This window comes from Hyla sarda, unplaced genomic scaffold, assembly GCF_029499605.1.
Source record: "Hyla sarda isolate aHylSar1 unplaced genomic scaffold, aHylSar1.hap1 scaffold_793, whole genome shotgun sequence".
Lineage (NCBI taxonomy): Eukaryota > Metazoa > Chordata > Amphibia > Anura > Hylidae > Hyla > Hyla sarda.
Window position 1 is genome coordinate 95,644 of NW_026610818.1, and position 16,063 is coordinate 111,706.

Here is a 16,063-nt window from a genome sequence, read left to right on the forward strand (position 1 = left end):
CTTCTTTTTCTTCTTTTTTTTCGTCTAATGCATACCCCATCAGTGCAGCAATGCTTATTCAATACCGCCAGCAGATGGAGACACTGGGGGATAATTTTCTAAGGATTTATACAGATTTTTCCTGTCTGAATTTGTCGCACAGAAAGTTGCAGGCCAAATATGTGTGACATTTCTGCGACTTTAGCTTCTAGAGCATTTTTACAACATTATACATAGGTGCTGAATACATAAAAAGCGACTGTTCAGCGACAGACAAGTCGCATCGGCTGAAAGTAGGCCAGAATGTCAGTCCATGTTGGAGCAGGTTTAGATACAGTCTAAAGTATAGATCTCAAAGTCTGTGCACAGAATTTAGCAAGGGCCTCGCACCTTCTGATGCATCAGGTAGGTGCACAATAGCATAGCCTAACCCTCTGTACTTTGGTCTATATTGATGCGGGACATAGACAGCCAGCTGATGACCAATCCATTAGTGCAATGGATGGCTGGAAGCATTTGTCTTTGCCTTTGCAATACCACAGAAGCAATGCATGGTCAATGTACAGCAATGACACACCTGTGTGAACAGCCAGGAGACCCCCCCCCCCATGTTATGTTACATAGTTACATAGTTAGTACGGTCGAAAAAAGACATATGTCCATCAAGTTCAACCAGGGAATTAAGGGGTAGGGGTGTGGCGCGATATTGGGGAAGGGATGAGATTTTATATTTCTTCATAAGCATTAATCTTATTTTGTCAATTAGGAACATTCAGCACCCACCCGCTATCAAGGCAGCTGCCTATCATGTCATGCCCTACCTGCACAGGTGTGCTGGCTACTCAAATGATCCAATTAAGGAGGCCATTTAGTCAGCAGCAGCAGAAGTCCTGTGCCTGGACGCTCCAACAGCGGCCAGACACAAGCAGAAGCAGCAGAAGCAGCAGCAGCAGCACCACCTTTTGTTTTTTGGCTGCAGCAGCAAGGCCCACAGGGCTGGCTAGCTGGCTAGCCAGCAAGCAGGTAGCAATGAAAGTAGGAATCTTTCTTTTTAACCCTGTAAGGGGGTGGTGCACTGTACCCGAAGATACTGCCATATCGGGTCAATGCATAGGGCGACGGAAGCAAGCTTCGAAATCGGCCCCCGTTCTCAAAAATCCATTTAATATATGGTCCCCAGATAGGGGACGTATCAGATATTAAACTGATAAGAACAGATACTACACTTGATCTTAGCCAAAAGGCCGAGAAGCGATAACCGTGAAAGGGGCGGGCCCAACAAGGTCCCCTTCATGGGCACTATCACTGCTTGCTGTCAGGGAGGCTGCCAGACAATTTTCCATGCACACTCTGGGCTGGGGGGCAGTCAACCACCAGTACACACAGCAGAACCTAAACCCATACCATTATTGCTAAGCAGCAAGACAGGGGCCCATTGCACTCCCACGGGGCCTTTTTAAATGCAATCCATAACCCGGATTTGCCAGGAACCCTTCTTACTCCTCCTACTTGCATGTGACACTGGGCTTAGGATCTGCATAGGAAACACACACACAAGCACACACCTACCTTTGTTGCCTGCAGATGCCTCCTTGGCTGTCCCCAAACGGTATCAAACCAACACCCACGGGAAGCTGTAAGCATAGAGGACATGCCTGCACCCCATTGGACTTACCTGTGTGGGTTAAATCCGGGTTATTTGACAACCTATGGCGGTGATGGTTCTGCTCAGGCAGAGCAGTGCTGATGCTCCTCATAAAGCTGTCGCTGCTGTGAAGGTTCTAGGTGACATCACAAATCCCTATGGTTACATACACAACAAAGCTGGGTTGTTGTTGTTTACACTCTGCAAGGCCTGTGGAAGTCAGTGACATCATAGCACTGTAGTTCTGAGGGTTCTAGATGGATGCAACAATCTCCTGTTGCTTCTATGAAGGCCATAATAGACGACATCACCAAACAGCTCCATAGTCACATACACAGCAAAGGAGAGATGTTGTTTACACCTAGTGATGTCAGTGGTATTGAGTGACATCACAGCACAGTGCTAAGGCTCCTGGGCCTGGACACAGCAGCGGCTGCAATATCTCAACGGAGAATACGTTTATATATATGTGTGTGTGTGCGCGTATATATATATATATATATATATATATATATATATATATATATATATATTCTCCGCCGAAATCACTTTTAAACCCATTTCCACCTTTTTTTCCCTTCTCTTCCTCTAACTTTTTTTTCACGTTTTTTTACGTTTTTCTCCTTTTCGCCTCTTTTCTGGGCCTATTATTCTTCTTTTTCTTCTTTTTTTTCGTCTAATGCATACCCCATCAGTGCAGCAATGCTTATTCAATACCGCCAGCAGATGGAGACACTGGGGGATAATTTTCTAAGGATTTATACTGATTTTTCCTGTCTGAATTTGTCGCACAGAAAGTTGCAGGCCAAATATGTGTGACATTTCTGCGACTTTAGCTTCTAGAGCATTTTTACAACATTATACATAGGTGCTGAATACATAAAAAGCGACTGTTCAGCGACAGACAAGTCGCATCGGCTGAAAGTAGGCCAGAATGTCAGTCCATGTTGGAGCAGGTTTAGATACAGTCTAAAGTATAGATCTCAAAGTCTGTGCACAGAATTTAGCAAGGGCCTCGCACCTTCTGATGCATCAGGTAGGTGCACAATAGCATAGCCTAACCCTCTGTACTTTGGTCTATATTGATGCGGGACATAGACAGCCAGCTGATGACCAATCCATTAGTGCAATGGATGGCTGGAAGCATTTGTCTTTGCCTTTGCAATACCACAGAAGCAATGCATGGTCAATGTACAGCAATGACACACCTGTGTGAACAGCCAGGAGACCCCCCCCCCCATGTTATGTTACATAGTTACATAGTTAGTACGGTCGAAAAAAGACATATGTCCATCAAGTTCAACCAGGGAATTAAGGGGTAGGGGTGTGGCGCGATATTGGGGAAGGGATGAGATTTTATATTTCTTCATAAGCATTAATCTTATTTTGTCAATTAGGAACATTCAGCACCCACCCGCTATCAAGGCAGCTGCCTATCATGTCATGCCCTACCTGCACAGGTGTGCTGGCTACTCAAATGATCCAATTAAGGAGGCCATTTAGTCAGCAGCAGCAGAAGTCCTGTGCCTGGACGCTCCAACAGCGGCCAGACACAAGCAGAAGCAGCAGAAGCAGCAGCAGCAGCACCACCTTTTGTTTTTTGGCTGCAGCAGCAAGGCCCACAGGGCTGGCTAGCTGGCTAGCCAGCAAGCAGGTAGCAATGAAAGTAGGAATCTTTCTTTTTAACCCTGTAAGGGGGTGGTGCACTGTACCCGAAGATACTGCCATATCGGGTCAATGCATAGGGCGACGGAAGCAAGCTTCGAAATCGGCCCCCGTTCTCAAAAATCCATTTAATATATGGTCCCCAGATAGGGGACGTATCAGATATTAAACTGATAAGAACAGATTTTTTTTTTAACTTGACTACCCTTACGGGGGCAACTTTATTAAAAATTAAATAATGTTAAACAAAGTTGTGCAAATATGTCAATAAATACAGTTACATATAAATAACAAATTTACAACATATTAAAACATAAAATGGGCACTTGGTGGCTTTACAAGATAGAATTCCATTCTTTTAAAAACCATTTTCTAGATAAAAGCGGAAATCTCTTCTTGTCTAAAAGATAGTACTGGTACATTTCATAAAAACAGATAGATAAAATGTCCTTCACAGATAAAACCTCATGCTTGAACAATAAAATATTCCTGGCCTTCCACAGAGCTGCCTTCACACAGTTTATGATCTTCCATGCAATAGTCTCTTGAGTCCGTGTTGGGCATTCCAGGCAACCATAAAAAACCACTGCAATATTTAAGTCTTTTAGTCCAGTTATCCTTTTTACCAGAGGGAGTATCTTTGTCCATATTTTCTGCGAGTAAAAACAAGTCCATATTAGATGGTGCACAGTCTCCTCTTGGCGGCATCCCTCCCTCGGGCAGGTTGCAGAGTTGGATAATCCTCTTCGGTGCTGGAATGCCCGGCATGGAAGACACTCGTGTGCGCAGCTCCAGGCCAGGTCCTTCTGTGAATTAAAAAGATAATTAATACTCAACATCTTCCAAATCTGTATACACTTCTGTTCGTTAAAATTTTTGATGGGAGTCACGGTACTGGTTTCTTTTATTTCCTTTAGTAGTTTTTTGCTATTGCACAGATCCTGAACACTTTTACCTTTAAAATTATATAAGTTTAAAATTTTTCCTAAAATCATGTATTGAGGGGGTAAATTCAAAGAATAAGGGCAACTTAAAACTGTAGAAAACCAGCCGTTCCTCCGCATAAAATAACCAGTATTAAAACGAACAAAATAAGACCAGTAGCTATCTTTAAAAACAGTAGTAAAACACATGCTAAAAAACTTTATTAAAAGGAAAGCTTTAAAATCTGGAAAATCCTTACCGCCCCTGGAGTTCGGTTTTATCACAATTTGTCTCTTTAATTTTTCGCTCTTAGAACTCCAAAAGAAAGTAAAACAAGCTTTTGTTATTTTCTTTAGAACCATTTCGGGGGGTGGGAAAACCAGACTTAAATACAATAAAATAGGTAAAAGCACCATTTTTGTAATTAAAACCTTCCCTTCCATTGTAAGTTCTCGCATGTTCCACATACATATTTTCTTATTTATTTTTTGAGCCACCAAGTCCCAGCTATTAAAACCATTATTAGACTCGTCAAAGGAGACACCTAAAATCTGCACCGACTCAGACACAGGGACGGGCACATCATACAAAGGCATTCCGCCTATGTTTAAAATGTTACTTTTGTTAAAATTGACTTTAAAACCGGAGGCACAATTAAAATATTGAATCTGTTTTAGCGTCTTCTGAAGCGATGGGGTGTCCCTGCAAAACACCGCAACATCGTCCATGTACCCCACTACCTTCGCCTCTAGTCCCCCTCCTCCTGGCAGGGGGACTCCATGGATCTGCTTATCCTTTCGTATTGTACATAAAAGAGGCTCTATTGCGCAAATGAAGAGTAGTGGGGACAAGGGACACCCCTGCTTCACTCCGGAATTTAAAATCACGCCCTGTGTCTTAAAACCATTTACTAAAATTTCACTAGTACAGTTATCATAAAAAGCTCTAAGAGACAATAAAAAGCCATCAGGTATACCCATTTTCTCTAAAACCTTAAAAAGATAAAAATGCGACACCCTGTCGAAAGCTTTTTCAAAATCTATGGATAAAACCGCCAGCTTTCCTTTTCTTAATTTGGTGTCGCTAATTACATCCTTTAAAAGGTTTAGGTTCTCCCATAGACTCCTCCCAGGCACCCCACAGACTTGGTTTGTATGAATTATTTTATGGATTACGTTCTTTAAGCGGTTAGCACACAGTTTCGCCATTATTTTATAGTCGCAGTTCAGAAGGGTGATTGGTCTCCAGTTTTTTAGTTCCGACCGGTCTCCCTTTTTGAATAGCAGGGAGACATCACCCTTCTTCCATGAGCCTGGGAGGATTTTAGACTTAAAGACTTCAGTAAAAAGGGAGAACAAATCTTCTTTTAAAATACCATAAAAAGTAACATAAAATTCAATGGGTATACCATCCGGCCCAGGCACTTTACCTGTTTTAAAACTCTTGACGGTCTCTAAAATCTCCTGCTCTGAAATATTCTGCAATAAAAAAGACTGTGAGACAGGATCTAAAAAATTGGTGATCTCCTTTAACGAGTCATTCATAAAACATTCATCAATGTGTTTTACATTAAAAAGATCCGCATAAAACTCTTGCACCTTTTTTAAAATACCCTGTACATCATTCACTCCTTCAATGTTTTCTATTAACCTTCTATTTTCATGTATTTTCTTAAAAAAATACCTGGAGCAGGTCTCGTTTTCCTCAAGATGCTGTATTCGAGACCTAAAGATAATTTCTTTTCCTTTCTGCTCCAGGCACTTAGTTATTTCTTTTTTAAGATCATGTACCTCCTTCTCCACCTCCATCCCATGTGCTCTGAATTTGTACAGGGTTTGCAGACGAGTATTTAGGATATTATAAAATTCACGTTTTTCTTTAGCTTTCCTAACCCCAACACGGATAAAAAATTCTTTTATTTTTAGTTTCATTTTTTCCCACCAGATACTGGTGGGAGTGTTGGGGTCTTTTACTCGTCTGCATTCCTTGTAAAAGGTGATAAAATCTGATAAAACCTGCGGATCTTCTAAAAGGGACACGTTTAACTTCCAGGCATTCCTACCAGTTCTCCTTTTAAAATCACTTTTAACTTTAAAATACAATAATTTATGGTCAGAAAAAACATTGGTAAAAAGATCACAGTTAAAAGGCAGTACTTGATAAGAACAAAAAATAAAATCTATCCTGGAGCTACAGCTTGCATTGCTCCAGGTAACACCGTCTTCCTCTGGTACGTTAAAATTACATTTTTTAAAAACATCAGTGAGATTAAAATCTAAAATCAAGTTTTTTAACATAAAAGACGTCTTATCATAGTTCCTACTCACTGCGTTCGAAAAACGGCGTTCTCCCCTTAAAATACAATTAAAATCACCTGATAAAACAAGAGGACTAGAATTGTTAATAAAAAGGGGTAAAATCTCCAACATTTTTATTCTTTCATTCTTATCAGGAGAACCATAAAAATTTAAAAACTGCCATTTAATACCATTAATAAAAGCGCTGACCAATAAAATTCTGCCTGGTAAAATTTCGTTAAAACTCTCAATTAAAACGTTCCCTTTAAAAAGTATGGCGACCCCTGCTGATCTGGACTCATTTGATCCAGACCAGACTGATGGACCGTGCACCCAATCATCTTCATATTCTTTATAATTTAATCTGTGCGGGATGCCACATTCCTGCAGGAAAAGGACGGAAGCAGCAAAAACCGACAAGTAATTAAATAGGGCAACCCTTCTTACTCTGGCGCTCACACTTCTCACGTTCAAGGACAGACCGGACAACTCAGCCATGGGAATGTACAAGAAAACGTCTTACACCTCTGATTCCCCCTCCGAAGCCTCATACCCCCCAAAATCTGACTCAACTGTACGCATAGAGGAGGCAGGAGAGGAGGCACCATCACTCAGCCGACCCCCCTCCTCCATCATGATTGAGGCATAGTTGTTCTCGGGCATCCTGGCAATCAGGGCTCCAGACTCATTGGGTTCTTCCACCTCTTGCCCCTCCATAGGGGTCGGGTGTTCACTTAGCTCCGTCTCTGGTACCTCAGAGACGGTCACCCCTGAAACCTCCTCCTGGCAGGGAGGAGGGGGGGTATCCCCTATGGGGACCTGTGGAGGAACGTCACTTGGGTTCCCTGCATCCGCAGGTACTTCCATCGGCTCCCCCTGGACCGCCTCCGAATAGAGTCTTCTGGAGCCCCTCCGCCTTTTAACCTTCACCTCTCCACCCGGATCATCGCTCTCAGGGGGACCCTGAGCCAGAGGTTGCTGAGGAGCGGATTCGGCCGCCGTCCGCTCCTCTCTTAACCCAGCATGCTCCTGGGGGCCAGTTTTTTCACCACTTGCACGTTTTTTGGCCATCCTCTGCTCTTTAGGGTCCCCTCCTTTTGCCTGAGGGGGGTCTTTCTCCTTCTCCATCTCACCGCTTACCTCTTGTGGGGGGGTAATCACTGGCTCTGCTTGCCTCGGCTGATGTCCCGGTTGCTGTCCTTGCTGCCTCCAGGGTTGCCACTGCTGCTCCGTCCTATGTCTGTGGGGACAAGAGGAGAAAAGGTGACCGAATTGTTGACAGAAATTGCACCTCCCTCCTCTTGTGCATTTCTCTGTCTCGTGCTGTGTGCTACCACATTTTTTGCATGTACTTTCACAGTTTTCTTTTGTGTGTCCATATCTGTGACACTTCCTGCAGTAGCTTGGCATCCCCGCATAAAAGAGGTCGCCACACATATTATTTATTTTAAAACGAGCTGGTGGTAGTTGTATTCCCCCTGGCAATCTGTCATCTTTTTCGCATGTAACCTGAAATCTCCACTTAGATGTCCAGATGCCACAGCTGTTCATGATTTTTCCTCTGCACTCAACCTTACTAAAATAGACTTGTAAAAACAACTCAACATCGTGTAGGTTGGCGAAAGGGGAATACATCTTTACTACCACCAGCTTAATATCGTCTAGAACGTGCTCAATAATCCGGACACCCTGAAGCTTTTTGTCTTTACTCGCAGCAGCTCTGGTAACAAAATCTCTGTGGATGCCATTTTGTGTGAACGTCACATCAAAAATTTTACGCTTCGGGTAGTCCTGGATTGCCAATATCTCGCCCTTCTGTATTCCGAAAACTCCTCCGAGCACGTCCTCTACTACGAATTTCAAATCGTCCGCCCTTTTGGTATCATCCGTGAGAATGACTCTCACGGTGTTTTTGATCCTTGCGTATGCCGGCACAGAACCTGGATCCGGATCATCATCCATGGTTCTAACCTCTCTCCACCCGAAGGTCTTGAGAGGCGATCGCTACTCGTTACCCTGGGACTAGGCCCTCTCCCCAATAGCAACAAGTGGGTGAAGCCCAGGCAATAAACCTGGGCGATCCCACAAGGCCGAGGAGAGGGGTACCCGAGTACCTTCTGACCAGATCTCCTGTATTACTACACTTGATCTTAGCCAAAAGGCCGAGAAGCGATAACCGTGAAAGGGGCGGGCCCAACAAGGTCCCCTTCATGGGCACTATCACTGCTTGCTGTCAGGGAGGCTGCCAGACAATTTTCCATGCACACTCTGGGCTGGGGGGCAGTCAACCACCAGTACACACAGCAGAACCTAAACCCATACCATTATTGCTAAGCAGCAAGACAGGGGCCCATTGCACTCCCACGGGGCCTTTTTAAATGCAATCCATAACCCGGATTTGCCAGGAACCCTTCTTACTCCTCCTACTTGCATGTGACACTGGGCTTAGGATCTGCATAGGAAACACACACACAAGCACACACCTACCTTTGTTGCCTGCAGATGCCTCCTTGGCTGTCCCCAAACGGTATCAAACCAACACCCACGGGAAGCTGTAAGCATAGAGGACATGCCTGCACCCCATTGGACTTACCTGTGTGGGTTAAATCCGGGTTATTTGACAACCTATGGCGGTGATGGTTCTGCTCAGGCAGAGCAGTGCTGATGCTCCTCATAAAGCTGTCGCTGCTGTGAAGGTTCTAGGTGACATCACAAATCCCTATGGTTACATACACAACAAAGCTGGGTTGTTGTTGTTTACACTCTGCAAGGCCTGTGGAAGTCAGTGACATCATAGCACTGTAGTTCTGAGGGTTCTAGATGGATGCAACAATCTCCTGTTGCTTCTATGAAGGCCATAATAGACGACATCACCAAACAGCTCCATAGTCACATACACAGCAAAGGAGAGATGTTGTTTACACCTAGTGATGTCAGTGGTATTGAGTGACATCACAGCACAGTGCTAAGGCTCCTGGGCCTGGACACAGCAGCGGCTGCAATATCTCAACGGAGAATACGTTTATATATATGTGTGTGTGTGCGCGTATATATATATATATATATATATATATATATATATATATATATATTTCTCCGCCGAAATCACTTTTAAACCCATTTCCACCTTTTTTTCCCTTCTCTTCCTCTTACTTTTTTTTCACGTTTTTTTACGTTTTTCTCCTTTTCGCCTCTTTTCTGGGCGTATTATTCTTCTTTTTCTTCTTTTTTTTCGTCTAATGCATACCCCATCAGTGCAGCAATGCTTATTCAATACCGCCAGCAGATGGAGACACTGGGGGATAATTTTCTAAGGATTTATACTGATTTTTCCTGTCTGAATTTGTCGCACAGAAAGTTGCAGGCCAAATATGTGTGACATTTCTGCGACTTTAGCTTCTAGAGCATTTTTACAACATTATACATAGGTGCTGAATACATAAAAAGCGACTGTTCAGCGACAGACAAGTCGCATCGGCTGAAAGTAGGCCAGAATGTCAGTCCATGTTGGAGCAGGTTTAGATACAGTCTAAAGTATAGATCTCAAAGTCTGTGCACAGAATTTAGCAAGGGCCTCGCACCTTCTGATGCATCAGGTAGGTGCACAATAGCATAGCCTAACCCTCTGTACTTTGGTCTATATTGATGCGGGACATAGACAGCCAGCTGATGACCAATCCATTAGTGCAATGGATGGCTGGAAGCATTTGTCTTTGCCTTTGCAATACCACAGAAGCAATGCATGGTCAATGTACAGCAATGACACACCTGTGTGAACAGCCAGGAGACCCCCCCCCCCCATGTTATGTTACATAGTTACATAGTTAGTACGGTCGAAAAAAGACATATGTCCATCAAGTTCAACCAGGGAATTAAGGGGTAGGGGTGTGGCGCGATATTGGGGAAGGGATGAGATTTTATATTTCTTCATAAGCATTAATCTTATTTTGTCAATTAGGAACATTCAGCACCCACCCGCTATCAAGGCAGCTGCCTATCATGTCATGCCCTACCTGCACAGGTGTGCTGGCTACTCAAATGATCCAATTAAGGAGGCCATTTAGTCAGCAGCAGCAGAAGTCCTGTGCCTGGACGCTCCAACAGCGGCCAGACACAAGCAGAAGCAGCAGAAGCAGCAGCAGCAGCACCACCTTTTGTTTTTTGGCTGCAGCAGCAAGGCCCACAGGGCTGGCTAGCTGGCTAGCCAGCAAGCAGGTAGCAATGAAAGTAGGAATCTTTCTTTTTAACCCTGTAAGGGGGTGGTGCACTGTACCCGAAGATACTGCCATATCGGGTCAATGCATAGGGCGACGGAAGCAAGCTTCGAAATCGGCCCCCGTTCTCAAAAATCCATTTAATATATGGTCCCCAGATAGGGGACGTATCAGATATTAAACTGATAAGAACAGATACTACACTTGATCTTAGCCAAAAGGCCGAGAAGCGATAACCGTGAAAGGGGCGGGCCCAACAAGGTCCCCTTCATGGGCACTATCACTGCTTGCTGTCAGGGAGGCTGCCAGACAATTTTCCATGCACACTCTGGGCTGGGGGGCAGTCAACCACCAGTACACACAGCAGAACCTAAACCCATACCATTATTGCTAAGCAGCAAGACAGGGGCCCATTGCACTCCCACGGGGCCTTTTTAAATGCAATCCATAACCCGGATTTGCCAGGAACCCTTCTTACTCCTCCTACTTGCATGTGACACTGGGCTTAGGATCTGCATAGGAAACACACACACAAGCACACACCTACCTTTGTTGCCTGCAGATGCCTCCTTGGCTGTCCCCAAACGGTATCAAACCAACACCCACGGGAAGCTGTAAGCATAGAGGACATGCCTGCACCCCATTGGACTTACCTGTGTGGGTTAAATCCGGGTTATTTGACAACCTATGGCGGTGATGGTTCTGCTCAGGCAGAGCAGTGCTGATGCTCCTCATAAAGCTGTCGCTGCTGTGAAGGTTCTAGGTGACATCACAAATCCCTATGGTTACATACACAACAAAGCTGGGTTGTTGTTGTTTACACTCTGCAAGGCCTGTGGAAGTCAGTGACATCATAGCACTGTAGTTCTGAGGGTTCTAGATGGATGCAACAATCTCCTGTTGCTTCTATGAAGGCCATAATAGACGACATCACCAAACAGCTCCATAGTCACATACACAGCAAAGGAGAGATGTTGTTTACACCTAGTGATGTCAGTGGTATTGAGTGACATCACAGCACAGTGCTAAGGCTCCTGGGCCTGGACACAGCAGCGGCTGCAATATCTCAACGGAGAATACGTTTATATATATGTGTGTGTGTGCGCGTATATATATATATATATATATATATATATATATATATATATATATATTTCTCCGCCGAAATCACTTTTAAACCCATTTCCACCTTTTTTTCCCTTCTCTTCCTCTTACTTTTTTTTCACGTTTTTTTACGTTTTTCTCCTTTTCGCCTCTTTTCTGGGCGTATTATTCTTCTTTTTCTTCTTTTTTTTCGTCTAATGCATACCCCATCAGTGCAGCAATGCTTATTCAATACCGCCAGCAGATGGAGACACTGGGGGATAATTTTCTAAGGATTTATACTGATTTTTCCTGTCTGAATTTGTCGCACAGAAAGTTGCAGGCCAAATATGTGTGACATTTCTGCGACTTTAGCTTCTAGAGCATTTTTACAACATTATACATAGGTGCTGAATACATAAAAAGCGACTGTTCAGCGACAGACAAGTCGCATCGGCTGAAAGTAGGCCAGAATGTCAGTCCATGTTGGAGCAGGTTTAGATACAGTCTAAAGTATAGATCTCAAAGTCTGTGCACAGAATTTAGCAAGGGCCTCGCACCTTCTGATGCATCAGGTAGGTGCACAATAGCATAGCCTAACCCTCTGTACTTTGGTCTATATTGATGCGGGACATAGACAGCCAGCTGATGACCAATCCATTAGTGCAATGGATGGCTGGAAGCATTTGTCTTTGCCTTTGCAATACCACAGAAGCAATGCATGGTCAATGTACAGCAATGACACACCTGTGTGAACAGCCAGGAGACCCCCCCCCCCCATGTTATGTTACATAGTTACATAGTTAGTACGGTCGAAAAAAGACATATGTCCATCAAGTTCAACCAGGGAATTAAGGGGTAGGGGTGTGGCGCGATATTGGGGAAGGGATGAGATTTTATATTTCTTCATAAGCATTAATCTTATTTTGTCAATTAGGAACATTCAGCACCCACCCGCTATCAAGGCAGCTGCCTATCATGTCATGCCCTACCTGCACAGGTGTGCTGGCTACTCAAATGATCCAATTAAGGAGGCCATTTAGTCAGCAGCAGCAGAAGTCCTGTGCCTGGACGCTCCAACAGCGGCCAGACACAAGCAGAAGCAGCAGAAGCAGCAGCAGCAGCACCACCTTTTGTTTTTTGGCTGCAGCAGCAAGGCCCACAGGGCTGGCTAGCTGGCTAGCCAGCAAGCAGGTAGCAATGAAAGTAGGAATCTTTCTTTTTAACCCTGTAAGGGGGTGGTGCACTGTACCCGAAGATACTGCCATATCGGGTCAATGCATAGGGCGACGGAAGCAAGCTTCGAAATCGGCCCCCGTTCTCAAAAATCCATTTAATATATGGTCCCCAGATAGGGGACGTATCAGATATTAAACTGATAAGAACAGATACTACACTTGATCTTAGCCAAAAGGCCGAGAAGCGATAACCGTGAAAGGGGCGGGCCCAACAAGGTCCCCTTCATGGGCACTATCACTGCTTGCTGTCAGGGAGGCTGCCAGACAATTTTCCATGCACACTCTGGGCTGGGGGGCAGTCAACCACCAGTACACACAGCAGAACCTAAACCCATACCATTATTGCTAAGCAGCAAGACAGGGGCCCATTGCACTCCCACGGGGCCTTTTTAAATGCAATCCATAACCCGGATTTGCCAGGAACCCTTCTTACTCCTCCTACTTGCATGTGACACTGGGCTTAGGATCTGCATAGGAAACACACACACAAGCACACACCTACCTTTGTTGCCTGCAGATGCCTCCTTGGCTGTCCCCAAACGGTATCAAACCAACACCCACGGGAAGCTGTAAGCATAGAGGACATGCCTGCACCCCATTGGACTTACCTGTGTGGGTTAAATCCGGGTTATTTGACAACCTATGGCGGTGATGGTTCTGCTCAGGCAGAGCAGTGCTGATGCTCCTCATAAAGCTGTCGCTGCTGTGAAGGTTCTAGGTGACATCACAAATCCCTATGGTTACATACACAACAAAGCTGGGTTGTTGTTGTTTACACTCTGCAAGGCCTGTGGAAGTCAGTGACATCATAGCACTGTAGTTCTGAGGGTTCTAGATGGATGCAACAATCTCCTGTTGCTTCTATGAAGGCCATAATAGACGACATCACCAAACAGCTCCATAGTCACATACACAGCAAAGGAGAGATGTTGTTTACACCTAGTGATGTCAGTGGTATTGAGTGACATCACAGCACAGTGCTAAGGCTCCTGGGCCTGGACACAGCAGCGGCTGCAATATCTCAACGGAGAATACGTTTATATATATGTGTGTGTGTGCGCGTATATATATATATATATATATATATATATATATATATATATTTCTCCGCCGAAATCACTTTTAAACCCATTTCCACCTTTTTTTCCCTTCTCTTCCTCTTACTTTTTTTTCACGTTTTTTTACGTTTTTCTCCTTTTCGCCTCTTTTCTGGGCGTATTATTCTTCTTTTTCTTCTTTTTTTTCGTCTAATGCATACCCCATCAGTGCAGCAATGCTTATTCAATACCGCCAGCAGATGGAGACACTGGGGGATAATTTTCTAAGGATTTATACTGATTTTTCCTGTCTGAATTTGTCGCACAGAAAGTTGCAGGCCAAATATGTGTGACATTTCTGCGACTTTAGCTTCTAGAGCATTTTTACAACATTATACATAGGTGCTGAATACATAAAAAGCGACTGTTCAGCGACAGACAAGTCGCATCGGCTGAAAGTAGGCCAGAATGTCAGTCCATGTTGGAGCAGGTTTAGATACAGTCTAAAGTATAGATCTCAAAGTCTGTGCACAGAATTTAGCAAGGGCCTCGCACCTTCTGATGCATCAGGTAGGTGCACAATAGCATAGCCTAACCCTCTGTACTTTGGTCTATATTGATGCGGGACATAGACAGCCAGCTGATGACCAATCCATTAGTGCAATGGATGGCTGGAAGCATTTGTCTTTGCCTTTGCAATACCACAGAAGCAATGCATGGTCAATGTACAGCAATAACACACCTGTGTGAACAGCCAGGAGACCCCCCCCCCCCATGTTATGTTACATAGTTACATAGTTAGTACGGTCGAAAAAAGACATATGTCCATCAAGTTCAACCAGGGAATTAAGGGGTAGGGGTGTGGCGCGATATTGGGGAAGGGATGAGATTTTATATTTCTTCATAAGCATTAATCTTATTTTGTCAATTAGGAACATTCAGCACCCACCCGCTATCAAGGCAGCTGCCTATCATGTCATGCCCTACCTGCACAGGTGTGCTGGCTACTCAAATGATCCAATTAAGGAGGCCATTTAGTCAGCAGCAGCAGAAGTCCTGTGCCTGGACGCTCCAACAGCGGCCAGACACAAGCAGAAGCAGCAGAAGCAGCAGCAGCAGCACCACCTTTTGTTTTTTGGCTGCAGCAGCAAGGCCCACAGGGCTGGCTAGCTGGCTAGCCAGCAAGCAGGTAGCAATGAAAGTAGGAATCTTTCTTTTTAACCCTGTAAGGGGGTGGTGCACTGTACCCGAAGATACTGCCATATCGGGTCAATGCATAGGGCGACGGAAGCAAGCTTCGAAATCGGCCCCCGTTCTCAAAAATCCATTTAATATATGGTCCCCAGATAGGGGACGTATCAGATATTAAACTGATAAGAACAGATACTACACTTGATCTTAGCCAAAAGGCCGAGAAGCGATAACCGTGAAAGGGGCGGGCCCAACAAGGTCCCCTTCATGGGCACTATCACTGCTTGCTGTCAGGGAGGCTGCCAGACAATTTTCCATGCACACTCTGGGCTGGGGGGCAGTCAACCACCAGTACACACAGCAGAACCTAAACCCATACCATTATTGCTAAGCAGCAAGACAGGGGCCCATTGCACTCCCACGGGGCCTTTTTAAATGCAATCCATAACCCGGATTTGCCAGGAACCCTTCTTACTCCTCCTACTTGCATGTGACACTGGGCTTAGGATCTGCATAGGAAACACACACACAAGCACACACCTACCTTTGTTGCCTGCAGATGCCTCCTTGGCTGTCCCCAAACGGTATCAAACCAACACCCACGGGAAGCTGTAAGCATAGAGGACATGCCTGCACCCCATTGGACTTACCTGTGTGGGTTAAATCCGGGTTATTTGACAACCTATGGCGGTGATGGTTCTGCTCAGGCAGAGCAGTGCTGATGCTCCTCATAAAGCTGTCGCTGCTGTGAAGGTTCTAGGTGACATCACAAATCCCTATGGTTACATAC

At 44.7% G+C, this 16,063-nt stretch overlaps 4 non-coding genes and 2 pseudogenes across 4 annotated transcripts; all 6 read right to left on the reverse strand.

Annotated features, from left to right (window-relative positions):
- Window positions 1–1,044: 1,044 nt before the first annotated feature.
- Window positions 1,045–1,235, reverse strand: LOC130346528 (U2 spliceosomal RNA). Its single transcript, XR_008884721.1, has one exon. It is a non-coding gene; the product is annotated as a U2 spliceosomal RNA (small nuclear RNA).
- A 2,085-nt stretch (window positions 1,236–3,320) lies between these two features.
- LOC130346555 (U2 spliceosomal RNA) lies at window positions 3,321–3,524 on the reverse strand (annotated as a pseudogene).
- Window positions 3,525–8,551: 5,027 nt separating this feature from the next.
- Window positions 8,552–8,684, reverse strand: LOC130346506 (U2 spliceosomal RNA; annotated as a pseudogene).
- A 2,083-nt stretch (window positions 8,685–10,767) lies between these two features.
- LOC130346530 (U2 spliceosomal RNA) lies at window positions 10,768–10,958 on the reverse strand. The gene has a single exon (XR_008884723.1). It is a non-coding gene; the product is annotated as a U2 spliceosomal RNA (small nuclear RNA).
- A 2,085-nt stretch (window positions 10,959–13,043) lies between these two features.
- Window positions 13,044–13,234, reverse strand: LOC130346531 (U2 spliceosomal RNA). Its single transcript, XR_008884724.1, has one exon. It is a non-coding gene; the product is annotated as a U2 spliceosomal RNA (small nuclear RNA).
- Window positions 13,235–15,313: 2,079 nt separating this feature from the next.
- LOC130346532 (U2 spliceosomal RNA) lies at window positions 15,314–15,504 on the reverse strand. Its single transcript, XR_008884725.1, has one exon. It is a non-coding gene; the product is annotated as a U2 spliceosomal RNA (small nuclear RNA).
- Window positions 15,505–16,063: the final 559 nt, after the last annotated feature.